The following is a 12,088-nucleotide window of genomic DNA, read 5'->3' as shown; positions in this document are numbered from 1 at the left end:
AACGTGGTATCAGCGGAAGCATTTTCAACAGTGTGCGAAACCGTATGAAGCGTCGTGCAAAGCAAACTCGTTCATAACCTTGCATATCAACGGAAGAAAGGTGAAATTTAAAGTTGAATGTGATTCCAAAGAAGTTTGAGACATCAGGTCTTATCGAGGCAACGATGGCCTGGTGCATATGGAACAGCTGCATTGATGTCTCACTTCGCAAGGAATGAATGAATGGATGAATGAGTGCAACAGTGGCAAACCAAGTCAAGTACGCTGGTGGTTCTTGAAAAGTTCATCAGAGTGCCTGGTGCACACTTCCACAAAGTGGCAAATGAAAGGCAACCGCCGCTGTCACCAGTTCAAAAGTGCAGAAAAGGAAAAGTGCAAGAACATGAAGTGATAATTGCACAGACGCAAGCACTGTGAAAGCAGCCATGAGCATCCGAGAAACGCCTGTATTGCCTGGAATCCAATGTTGTATCAGCGGAACCATTTTGCAATGGTGCGAAAAGCTGCACAAAGCTTCGAGCGAAACAAACTCTAACAACCAAAATGAAATTCAAAGCTGACAGTGGTACTGCCGTGAATGCGATTCCAAAGTTTGCGACGTCAGGTCTCATCAAGCCAACGATGAGCCGGTGCATAAGGAATGGCTGCATTGATGTCCGACTTGACAAGGCACAAATGAATGCAACAGTGGCCAGTCGAGACAAGCACGTTGCTGATTCTTGAAAAGTTCATCAGAATTCCTGGTGCATGACTCCACAAGGTGGCAAATGAAAGGCAATCGCCGCCATCACCAGTTCAAGAGCGTAGAGAAGGAAAAGTTCCAGAACATGAGGTGATCAGTGCAACGACGCATTCAGTGCGATGGCGGTCATAAGCGTCCAAGAAAAACCTGTATTGCGTGAAATACAGCGTGGTATCAGTGGAACAATTTCGCAGTAGTGTGCACAGGTGTCTGAAGCATCGAGCAAAGCAACCCCGTTCAAATCCAAAATGAATTTTAGAGCTGTCAGTGGTGCTTCCACAAATGTTATTCCATAAAAGTTTGCGGCGTCAGATCTGATCGAGGCAATGACGAGCCGGTGAATATGGGATGGCTGCATTAATGTCTGCATTGGCAAGGCATAAATGAATGGAACAGTAGCAAATAGAGACAAGCACTCTGCTGGTTCCAGAAAAGTTCGTCAGAGTGGCTGGTGCATGCCTCCACAAAATGAAAGCCAATCACCGCTGTCACCAGCTCAAAGGCGCAGAGAAAGAAAAGTGCAAGAACATGAAGTGATCATTGCAGAGACGCAAGTACTGCGATGGCGGTCATGAGCGTCCAAGAAACACCTGTATTGCCTGGAATACAACGTGCTATCAGTGGAACAATTTCGCAACAGTGTACAAAGCTGTCGGTAGCGTCGAGCAAAGCAAACCCGTTCGTAACCAAAATGAATTTCAAAGCTGACAGGGGTGCTGCCATGAATGTGATTCCATAGAGTTCGTGAAGTCAGGTCTGATTGAGGCAGTGATGAGCCGGTGAGTATGCAATCGCTGTAGTGATGTCCACACATTGGCAAGGCATGAATGAATGCAACAGCGGCCAGTCGAGACGAGCACTTTGCTAGTTCTAGAAAAGTTTGCCAGTGTGGCTGTGGCATGCTTCCACAAAGCAGTAAATGAAAGCCAATCACCACTGTCACCAGCTCAAAGGCGCAGAGAAAGAAAAGTGCAAGAACATGAAATGATAACGCAAGCACTGAGAAAGCAGTCGTGAGGGTCCGAAAAGCGCGTGTATTGCATGGAACACAACGTGGTATCAGTGGAAACATTTTGCCGCAGTGTGCAAAGCCGTACGAAGCGTCGAGCTTTGCAAAATCGTTCACAACCTTACATGTCAAAGGAAGAAAAGTGAAACTCAAAATTGACAGTGGTGCAGCGGTGAATGCAATTCCAAAGAAGCTTGCGACGTCAAGACTCATCGAGACAACGATGATCTGGTGCATATCGAACAGCTGCATTGATGTCTCACTTTGCAAGGAATGAATGAATGGATGAATGAATGCAAGAGTGGCAAACTAAGTCAAGTACGCTGGTGGTTCTTCAAAAGTTCATCAGAGTGCCTGGTGCACATTTCCACAAAGCGGCAATTGAAAGGCAACCACCGCAGAGTGGCTGGTGCATGTTTCCACAAAGCAGGAAATGAAAGGCAATCGCCACCATCACCAGTTCAAAGGTGCAAAGAAGGAAAAGCGCAACAACATGAAATGATCACTGCAGAGACGCAAGCTCTGCAAAGGCAGTCATGAGTGTCCGAAAAACACGTGTATTGCCTGAAATACAATGTGGTATCAGTGGAAGCATTTTCAACAGTGTGCAAAACCATATGAAGCATAGAGCTTGGCAAACTCGATCACAACCTTACATGTCAAAGAAAGAAAAGTGAAATTCGAAGTTGACAGTGGTGCAGCCATGAATGTGATTCCAAAGTAGCTTGCGACGTCAGTCCTGATCAAACCAACGATGAGCCTGTGCACATGCAATGGCTACATTGATATTCCACGTGGCAAGGCATGAATGAATGCAGCAGTGGCCACTCGAGGCAAGCACTTTGCTGATTCTTGAAAAGTTCGTCACAGTGCCTGCTGCATGATATCACAAAGCGGTAAATGAAACACAATCGTCGCTGTCACCAGTTCAAAGGCGCAGAGAAGGAAAAGCGCAAGAACATGAAGTGATCATGCCAGAGACGCAAGCACTGCAATGGAAGTCATGATCGTTCGAGAAACACCTGTCTTGCCTGGAATACAATGGGGTATCAGTGGAACCGTGTTGCAACAGTGTTAAAGTCGTAAGAAGCGTCGAGCAAAGCAAACTCGTTCACAACCTTGCATGTCAATGGAAGAAAAGTGATATTCAAAGTTGACAGTGGTGCAGCCATGAATGCAATTCCAAAACAAGTTTTAGGCGTCAGGTCTGATTGAGGCAACAACGAGCCTGTGTATATGGAATGGCTGATTTGATGTCCCACTTGGCAAGTCATGAATGAAAGAAAGGAACAGATGGCCACTCAAGACAAGCACGATGATTCTTGAAAAGGTCATCAGAGTGCTCGGTGCATGATTCCAAAAAGTGGCAAATAAAAGGAAATTGCCGACATCAGTTCAAAGGCGCAGACAAGGAAAAGCGCAAGAACATGAAGTGATCATGCCAGAGACGCAAGCACTGCAATGGTAGTCATGATCGTTCGAGAAACACCTATCTTGCCTGGAATACAATGTGGTATCAGTGGAACCGTGTTGCAACAGTGTCAAAGTCGTACGAAGCGTCGAGCAAAGCAAACTCGTTCGCAACCTTGCATGTCAATGGAAGAAAAGTGATATTCAAAGTTGACAGTGGTGCAGCCGTGAATGCAATTCCAAAACAAGTTCTAGGCGTCAGGTCTGATTGAGGCAACAATGAGCCTGTGTATATGGAATGGCTGATTTGATGTCCCACTTGGCAAGTCATGAATGAAAGAAAGGAACAGATGGCCACTCAAGACAAGCACGATGATTCTTGAAAAGGTCATCAGAGTGCTCGGTGCATGATTCTAAAAAGTGGCAAATAAAAGGCAATTGCCGACATCAGTTCAAAGGCGCAGAGAAGGAAAAGCGCAAAAACATGAAGTGATCATGCCAGAGACGCAAGCACTGCAATGGTAGTCATGATCGTTCGAGAAACACCTGTCTTGCCTGGAATACAATGTGGTATCAGTGGAACCGTGTTGCAACAGTGTCAAAGTAGTACGAAGCGTCGAGCAAAGCAAACTCGTTCACAACCTTGCATGTCAATGGAAGAAAAGTGATATTCAAAGTTGACAGTGGTGCAGTCGTGAATGCAATTCCAAAACAAGTTTTAGGCGTCAGGTCTGATTGAGGCAACAACGAGCCTGTGTATATGGAATGGCTGATTTGATGTCCCACTTGGCAAGTCATGAATGAAAGAAAGGAACAGATGGCCACTCAAGACAAGCACGATGATTCTTGAGAAGGTCATCAGAGTGCTCGGTGCATGATTCCAAAAAGTGGCAAATAAAAGGAAATTGCCGACATCAGTTCAAAGGCGCAGAGAAGGAAAAGCGCAAGAACATGAAGTGATCATGCCAGAGACGCAAGCACTGCAATGGTAGTCATGATCGTTCGAGAAACACCTGTCTTGCCTGGAATACAATGTGGTATCAGTGGAACCGTGTTGCAACAGTGTCAAAGTAGTACGAAGCGTCGAGCAAAGCAAACTCGTTCACAACCTTGCATGTCAATGGAAGAAAAGTGATATTCAAAGTTGACAGTGGTGCAGTCGTGAATGCAATTCCAAAACAAGTTTTAGGCGTCAGGTCTGATTGAGGCAACAACGAGCCTGTGTATATGGAATGGCTGATTTGATGTCCCACTTGGCAAGTCATGAATGAAAGAAAGGAACAGATGGCCACTCAAGACAAGCACGATGATTCTTGAAAAGGTCATCAGAGTGCTCGGTGCATGATTCCAAAAAGTGGCAAATAAAAGGAAATTGCCGACATCAGTTCAAAGGCGCAGACAAGGAAAAGCGCAAGAACATGAAGTGATCATGCCAGAGACGCAAGCACTGCAATGGTAGTCATGATCGTTCGAGAAACACCTATCTTGCCTGGAATACAATGTGGTATCAGTGGAACCGTGTTGCAACAGTGTCAAAGTCGTACGAAGCGTCGAGCAAAGCAAACTCGTTCGCAACCTTGCATGTCAATGGAAGAAAAGTGATATTCAAAGTTGACAGTGGTGCAGCCGTGAATGCAATTCCAAAACAAGTTCTAGGCGTCAGGTCTGATTGAGGCAACAATGAGCCTGTGTATATGGAATGGCTGATTTGATGTCCCACTTGGCAAGTCATGAATGAAAGAAAGGAACAGATGGCCACTCAAGACAAGCACGATGATTCTTGAAAAGGTCATCAGAGTGCTCGGTGCATGATTCTAAAAAGTGGCAAATAAAAGGCAATTGCCGACATCAGTTCAAAGGCGCAGAGAAGGAAAAGCGCAAAAACATGAAGTGATCATGCCAGAGACGCAAGCACTGCAATGGTAGTCATGATCGTTCGAGAAACACCTGTCTTGCCTGGAATACAATGTGGTATCAGTGGAACCGTGTTGCAACAGTGTCAAAGTAGTACGAAGCGTCGAGCAAAGCAAACTCGTTCACAACCTTGCATGTCAATGGAAGAAAAGTGATATTCAAAGTTGACAGTGGTGCAGTCGTGAATGCAATTCCAAAACAAGTTTTAGGCGTCAGGTCTGATTGAGGCAACAACGAGCCTGTGTATATGGAATGGCTGATTTGATGTCCCACTTGGCAAGTCATGAATGAAAGAAAGGAACAGATGGCCACTCAAGACAAGCACGATGATTCTTGAGAAGGTCATCAGAGTGCTCGGTGCATGATTCCAAAAAGTGGCAAATAAAAGGAAATTGCCGACATCAGTTCAAAGGCGCAGAGAAGGAAAAGCGCAAGAACATGAAGTGATCATGCCAGAGACGCAAGCACTGCAATGGTAGTCATGATCGTTCGAGAAACACCTGTCTTGCCTGGAATACAATGTGGTATCAGTGGAACCGTGTTGCAACAGTGTCAAAGTAGTACGAAGCGTCGAGCAAAGCAAACTCGTTCACAACCTTGCATGTCAATGGAAGAAAAGTGATATTCAAAGTTGACAGTGGTGCAGTCGTGAATGCAATTCCAAAACAAGTTTTAGGCGTCAGGTCTGATTGAGGCAACAATGAGCCTGTGTATATGGAATGGCTGATTTGATGTCCCACTTGGCAAGTCATGAATGAAAGAAAGGAACAGATGGCCACTCAAGACAAGCACGATGATTCTTGAAAAGGTCATCAGAGTGCTCGGTGCATGATTCCAAAAAGTGGCAAATAAAAGGCAATTGCCGACATCAGTTCAAAGGCGCAGAGAAGGAAAAGCGCAAGAACATGAAGTGATCATGCCCGAGACGCAAGCACTGCAATGGTAGTCATGATCGTTCGAGAAACACCTGTCTTGCCTGGAATACAATGTGGTATCAGTGGAACCGTGTTGCAAAAGTGTCGAAGTCGTACGAAGTGTCAAGCAAAGCAAACTCGTTGCAGCCGTGGATGTGATTCCAAAGAAGTTTGTGGCATCATGTCTGATTTAGGCAACGATGAGACTGTGGATATGGAATGCTGCACTGATGTCCCACTTGGCAAGGCATGAATGAATGAATAGATGAATGCAAAAGTGGCCAAGCGAGAAAAGCTTGTTGCCAATTCTTGAAAAGTTCGTCAGACTGCTTGGTGCACAATTCCACAAAGCGGGAAAGGAAAGACAATTGACGGCGCCACCAGTTCTAAGGCACACAGAATGAAAAGTGCAAGAACAGGAAGTGATAATGGTAGTGATGCAAGCTTTGCAAAGGCCTGAGAAATGCCTGTATTGCCTTGAATACAATGTGGTATAAGTGGAAGCAGTTTGCAACTATGTGCAAAGCCATCCAAAGCATCGAGCAAAGCAAACTCCTTCACAGCCTTGCATGTCAACGAGAGAAAATTTAAATGCAAAGTTGACGGTGGTGCAGCTGTGAATTCGATTCCAAAAAAGTTTGCAGCATCAGGTCTGATCGAGGCAACAATGAGCCGTTGCACATGAGATGGCTGCATTGATGTCCCACGATGCAAGGCATGAATGAATGCAACAGTGGCCAATCAACACAAACACGTTGCTGATTCTTCAAAAGTTCAGAGTGCCTGAAGCATGAACCTACAAAGCAGCATGAAAGCATTGAAAAAATGCTCAGCAGCGACTAAAGATGTTCACGCTATGAAAGGCAAACGCCACCATCACCCATCCAGTGATGCTGAGAAGGCAAGGCACAAGGCCTTGAAGCCAGCAACACAGAGTTGAGGTACAGTGGAGGCAACCATGACATTGCAAAAAATGTATAAACCTGAAGTCGAGCATGCAATAAGTGCAAGAAGTTGCAGTAGTGTTCAAACGCAACGGCCCCATTACAAGCGTCAAGCCTGAAAGCTTTCTTCAGGTAATCTTCGTAAGGGAGTGCAAAGCAAACTCGTTCGCATTATTGTATGTCAACGGAAAAAAACTGAAATTGCAGCTTCACAGTAGTGCTGCTGTGAATGTGATTTCGAATAATTTTGTTACGTCAGGACAGATTAAGTCAGGACAGGAGTAGACGACACCGCCCATGTGGAATGGCTTCTTTTTTGTCCCACTTCGTTAGGCAACAGTGAACGCAACAGTCACCAATGGACACAACCATGTTGATGTTCGAAAAGGTAGTGAGGGTATGCCTGGAGCCTGAATCTACAAAGCAGGAATGGAAACAATTTTTCAAGAGCAACCCAAGATGTCCATGCAATGAAACGCAACTGTTGCCGTCACACATTGTGTGTTGCAGTGATGTCAAAGTACAAGACCATGATGCAAGCAGTTCGGAGCTGTAGGTACTGTGCAGGCAATTATGAGTATGCAATAAATGCCCACCCTGCCTGGAATCAAACATGCAAAAATCGCAAGTGGAACTGTTTTGCAACAATGTGCGAAAGCAGCGAAACCATCGCAAACGTCTAGCGTGAAGACAACATTCTTGAGGTACTCGTGGTGCCATGAATGTGATTCCGAAGAAGCTTGTGATGTGAGGACATATCAAGCTGACTACAACCACCTTCCGCATGTGGAAGGGCTGCATTGTTGTCACACTTGGCAAGGCAAGAGTGAACTCCACAGTGGCCGATAGATGCAAGCATGTTCTTCCGGATGATCTTGCACCTCTGAAGGGGCGATGCACAGCTGAATTGTTGGCTGTTCTACATTAATGAATCGAGTGCTGGAGACATGGATCACATTTTGAAGCAGCCAGATGTGTGCCCGAGAGCGAAATTTTCAAGTGAAATCTACAGTGAGCACTTTATGACCTGGACGGTGTGCTATGGGTTGGTTTTCGGTGTTGGAAAGGCAGATCAAGAAGCTCAGTGTGACCATGTTGAGAAGGTAAAGAACGTGCTACAGAGATGTCTGCAGATTAGTGTGCATCTCAACAGAGAAAACTCAACTCCACTGCTAAAGCATTACATTTGTAGGTCACATTGTGGCAAGAGAAAGGCTACATGCAACCACAGAAGGCACTTGTGAGCAAGTGATCCACAGATGGCATTGCTACATCATTCAAAAGCAAGTCTTGTCCAGCTCGTCATGGGCAGGTGCACATGGACTACACTCGCAACATAACTGTTGCAGCCAAAGTCAATCAACGTCGACAAGCAGTAGGAAGAAAAATATGTAAATGATGGTGTTCTACCATGACTAACGAGCAAAGTATCTGCCACCTTTAGCGGAAGGACCATAAATGACAGTCCAGCAAAGCCCATGAGTCACTTGGGAAAGAAATAGTGACTGAGCAGTGCGGTGGCAGGCTGTAAGGGGAAAAACCCCCAAGGACAGGTTCAGGAATTCCTCCGAATTGTGACCCCGGAGGATCAAGTAAACCATACCAGACCGAGCCACATAGCGAGAGAAAAAAATACGGTTACAATGAAAATGATGCCCGTAGGAACACTAGGAAGAGGGAAAACGGAACACACTAGAAATTAGTTAGCATGAGGAAAGCTGACCAGTTTGTGGCAGTCAGTCCAGCAGTGGGAGCGAGGTGCAGTTGAGGGATCAGAGCGGACAGCGCAGTAAATAACCGATGTGTAGCCCACTCGCCACTAGCTGCTGTCCGATGATGTAGGCACGGCAAGGCCAAGCACCGCCGCAGGCCTGACCTTGCCACCAAAGTCAAGATGCGGGGTGCGGAGTCACCACAGTGGCGGTTAAGGCATTTCCCAAGCCTAGTTGCGCCATGAAGGAGCTGGCTGCCCAGGTCCGGTCACCCGGTGTGGCGGAGGAGGCGCTGGCCGGGTGCGGCAGAGTTCCCACAGGTCCTACAAAGCCCATATAGGTGACAGTGTTATGCGCCGAAAGAGACCGCACATAAGGGGCACAGCAGGCCACCGGAAAGCACAGTCTAATGTTCATGATAGCCTACAGGAAGCCTCCAGCCTGGATTGCCTCAATCCAAAGACTTCCAGCCTTGGATGTCCACCTCGTTGTCCTTGTCAACTCAGCCTGTCAGCTGGCCTTCACTAGCATCAACCCATGTGCTGAGAGCTGGCATCACACTGGACGTCAAGGCAGGGTCACACGAGGTCCCGAATGAGTGCACTGTGTATGCCCGACCATGCACGATGAAGTGGTCTGTGGAGTATACGGCAGAACTGGAGTCCGCACCTGCGAGACAAATTGGAACTGCAACAGATGCAAGCATATAAAAGATACGGGCACTTACTGCACAGACATTCAGCGTTTGTGACAGCAGTAGCAGAACAGGGGTTTCCTGCATGACAATGGTATGGCACCTCGAAGTCCCCTCTGCTGACAGCATGGGATAGCCGATGTGAGCTCGTTCTTTTGGATACTAAAGGGGAACCTGTGGGAAAAGCATGGAGGGTATGCACGCATTGTAAAAGCTTTCGATGAGCACTAAAGCATCCCTGCATGGGTACTGTAAGTGGAAGAGACAGGGAGCATGGAAGGAATAGGAAAATGCGCTACTCAAGAAATGCTTTATAGCCTTCTCGCTGTTATGCTCAAGGGTTCTGGACTGCAAAATGTGCATAAATCTAAAAAGACAGGCTGCTAGTAGCAAAGAAACACAAGCATGGACCTGGCATACTCACCATCGAAGCATCTACAGGCTCAAACAGAACTCAAGTGGGAGCATCCTAACAGATCCAAGTGCCGTGTGGAGTATAGTAAAGTGATAGTCCGCTCATCTGCGATAATAAAAGCAGAGCTGTAGCAAAGGAAAAAGCATATAGAAGTCGGGAGCTTACTCTTGGAGCACTCTGACAGGTACAAGGGCCGCATGGAGTACGGTAGAGCGAAAGTCCATGCATCTGCAAAAATAAAAACAGCTGTAGCAAGGTTGCAAGCATGTAGAAATAGGGGTCTTACTCTTCGAGAGTCTGAACAGATACGAGTGCCGTGTGGAGAAAGGCGCAGCCAAAGTCCGCACATCTGCAAAAATAAAAACAGCTGTAGCAAGGTTGCAAGCATGTAGAAATAGGGGTCTTACTCTTCGAGAGTGAACAGATACGAGTGCCGTGTGGAGAAAGGCGCAGCCAAAGTCCGCGCATCTGTGAAAATAAAAACAGCTGTAGCAAGGTTGCAAGCATGTAGAAATAGGGGTCTTACTCTTCGAGAGTCTGAACAGATACGAGTGCCGTGTGGAGAAAGGCGCAGCCAAAGTCCGCGCATCTGCAAAAATAAAAACAGCTGTAGCAAGGTTGCAAGCATGTAGAAATAGGGGTCTTACTCTTCGAAAGTCTGAACAGATACGAGTGCCGTGTGGAGAAAGGCGCAGCCAAAGTCCGCGCATCTGCAAAAATAAAAACAGCTGTAGCAAGGTTGCAAGCATGTAGAAATAGGGGTCTTACTCTTCGAGAGTCTGAACAGATACGAGTGCCGTGTGGAGAAAGGCGCAGCTAAAGTCCGCGCATCTGTGAAAATAAAAACAGCTGTAACAAGGGTGCAAGCATACAGAATTCGGGAGCTTACTCTTTTAGCGTCTGAACTGAAATTAAGTGCCATGTGGAGAAATGCAGATCCAAAGTCCGCGCATTTGTGAAAATAGAGATCACTGCGGCACCCGCACTAGAGAAATGCGTAAGCATGAGTTCAACTTTGCGCCACGTTTTGTTTTCAAATTTGGCGCCACGTCTTACACTCTCAGTTCCTATAATGTGGTGCCACACTTCCGGTGTTTTCGAATTTGGAGTCCCATTTGCTCCAGCCCCGCCCACTTTTTGGACATTTCTGGCTCTAATTAACTAATTAACCCACCTAAACCCCCAATTTCCCGTAGGAGATTGTTTCATGCTCTATCCAATGTACAATTTTTTCCGCATAAACCCATCTTCGGATGTAATCATGTAGACAAGCTCGTGATTACAAGAAATTGCCCACTTTTTAGACATTTCTGGCTGTAATTAATTAACCCACCTCAACCCCTAACGATCTCCTCTACGAGATTTTCTTATGCTCTATCCGATAGTCGCATAAACCTATTTGTTTGGACGTAATCATGTGGACAAGCTCTGCAAACAGCCGCAGAATGCTTACGCATTAATAAAACAGCTGTAACAAGGGCGCAAGCATACAGGATTCAGGAGCTTACTCTTGGAGCATCTGAGCATCTCCACCAAGTGCCGTGTGGAGGAAGGTGGAGCCAAAGTCCGTGTGTCTGTGAAAACAAAAACAGAGCTGCAACACGGGTGCATGCATATAGAATTCTGGCGCTCACTGTGGGCGCGAACGTACGTCTGAACAACATGGTGTGGCACTTACAATATCGTGCTAGACGTGCTGCTGTTATGCATTGTCTTCAGAAGATAGCTTGCAAAGTCGTTGACCGCACGGAACCAGGGGGAGCAGAGGTCGACGGATGTCGGGGCAGAAGGGAGATCTGCGGTGAACGATAAAATGAAGCATGGAAGTCGTACGCAGTCAGAAGCGTCCAACAGTGTAGAGTGACGACTCGATTTAGTTGTTTAATTAGCATCAGTCAAAGCAGCGTAGCAGAGCACGAACAAAAGAAAAGCTGACAATAGGCGCTGTGCTACAACGGACACGAACACAAATCTGGGCACGTCGATCTAAAGTGCGGGAGGCAAAAGCCATGCTACCAACGAGAAAACGGCCGTAGGCACCCACGAGGCAGCCATGGGGCAACTTGGATTGGCTAGTCATGACTAATTAGTCATGAAGTGCCATGGGAATGGCAAAGACAACAGCAACCCGTCTAACTTGTCATGACCCATGACTAACTAGATGCGATTGGCTAATGGCTAGTTAGTCATGACTCGTTAATGCCTAACCAGTCATGACTCATTAATTACTAGCTATAGTGATGACTTCTGACTAGTAATGACTATGACTCACTTCAGATGTAACGGAGAGACGAACAGACAGTCATGGCCGCGAGTCCGAGCGCATAAAGGCTT

Source organism: Amblyomma mixtum, chromosome 7 (assembly GCF_055824585.1).
Source record: "Amblyomma mixtum isolate Tamu chromosome 7, ASM5582458v1, whole genome shotgun sequence".
In the NCBI taxonomy this organism is placed as follows: Eukaryota; Metazoa; Arthropoda; class Arachnida; order Ixodida; family Ixodidae; genus Amblyomma; species Amblyomma mixtum.
The sequence above is the reverse complement of the archived record's forward strand: the minus strand, read 5'-3'. Positions refer to the sequence as shown.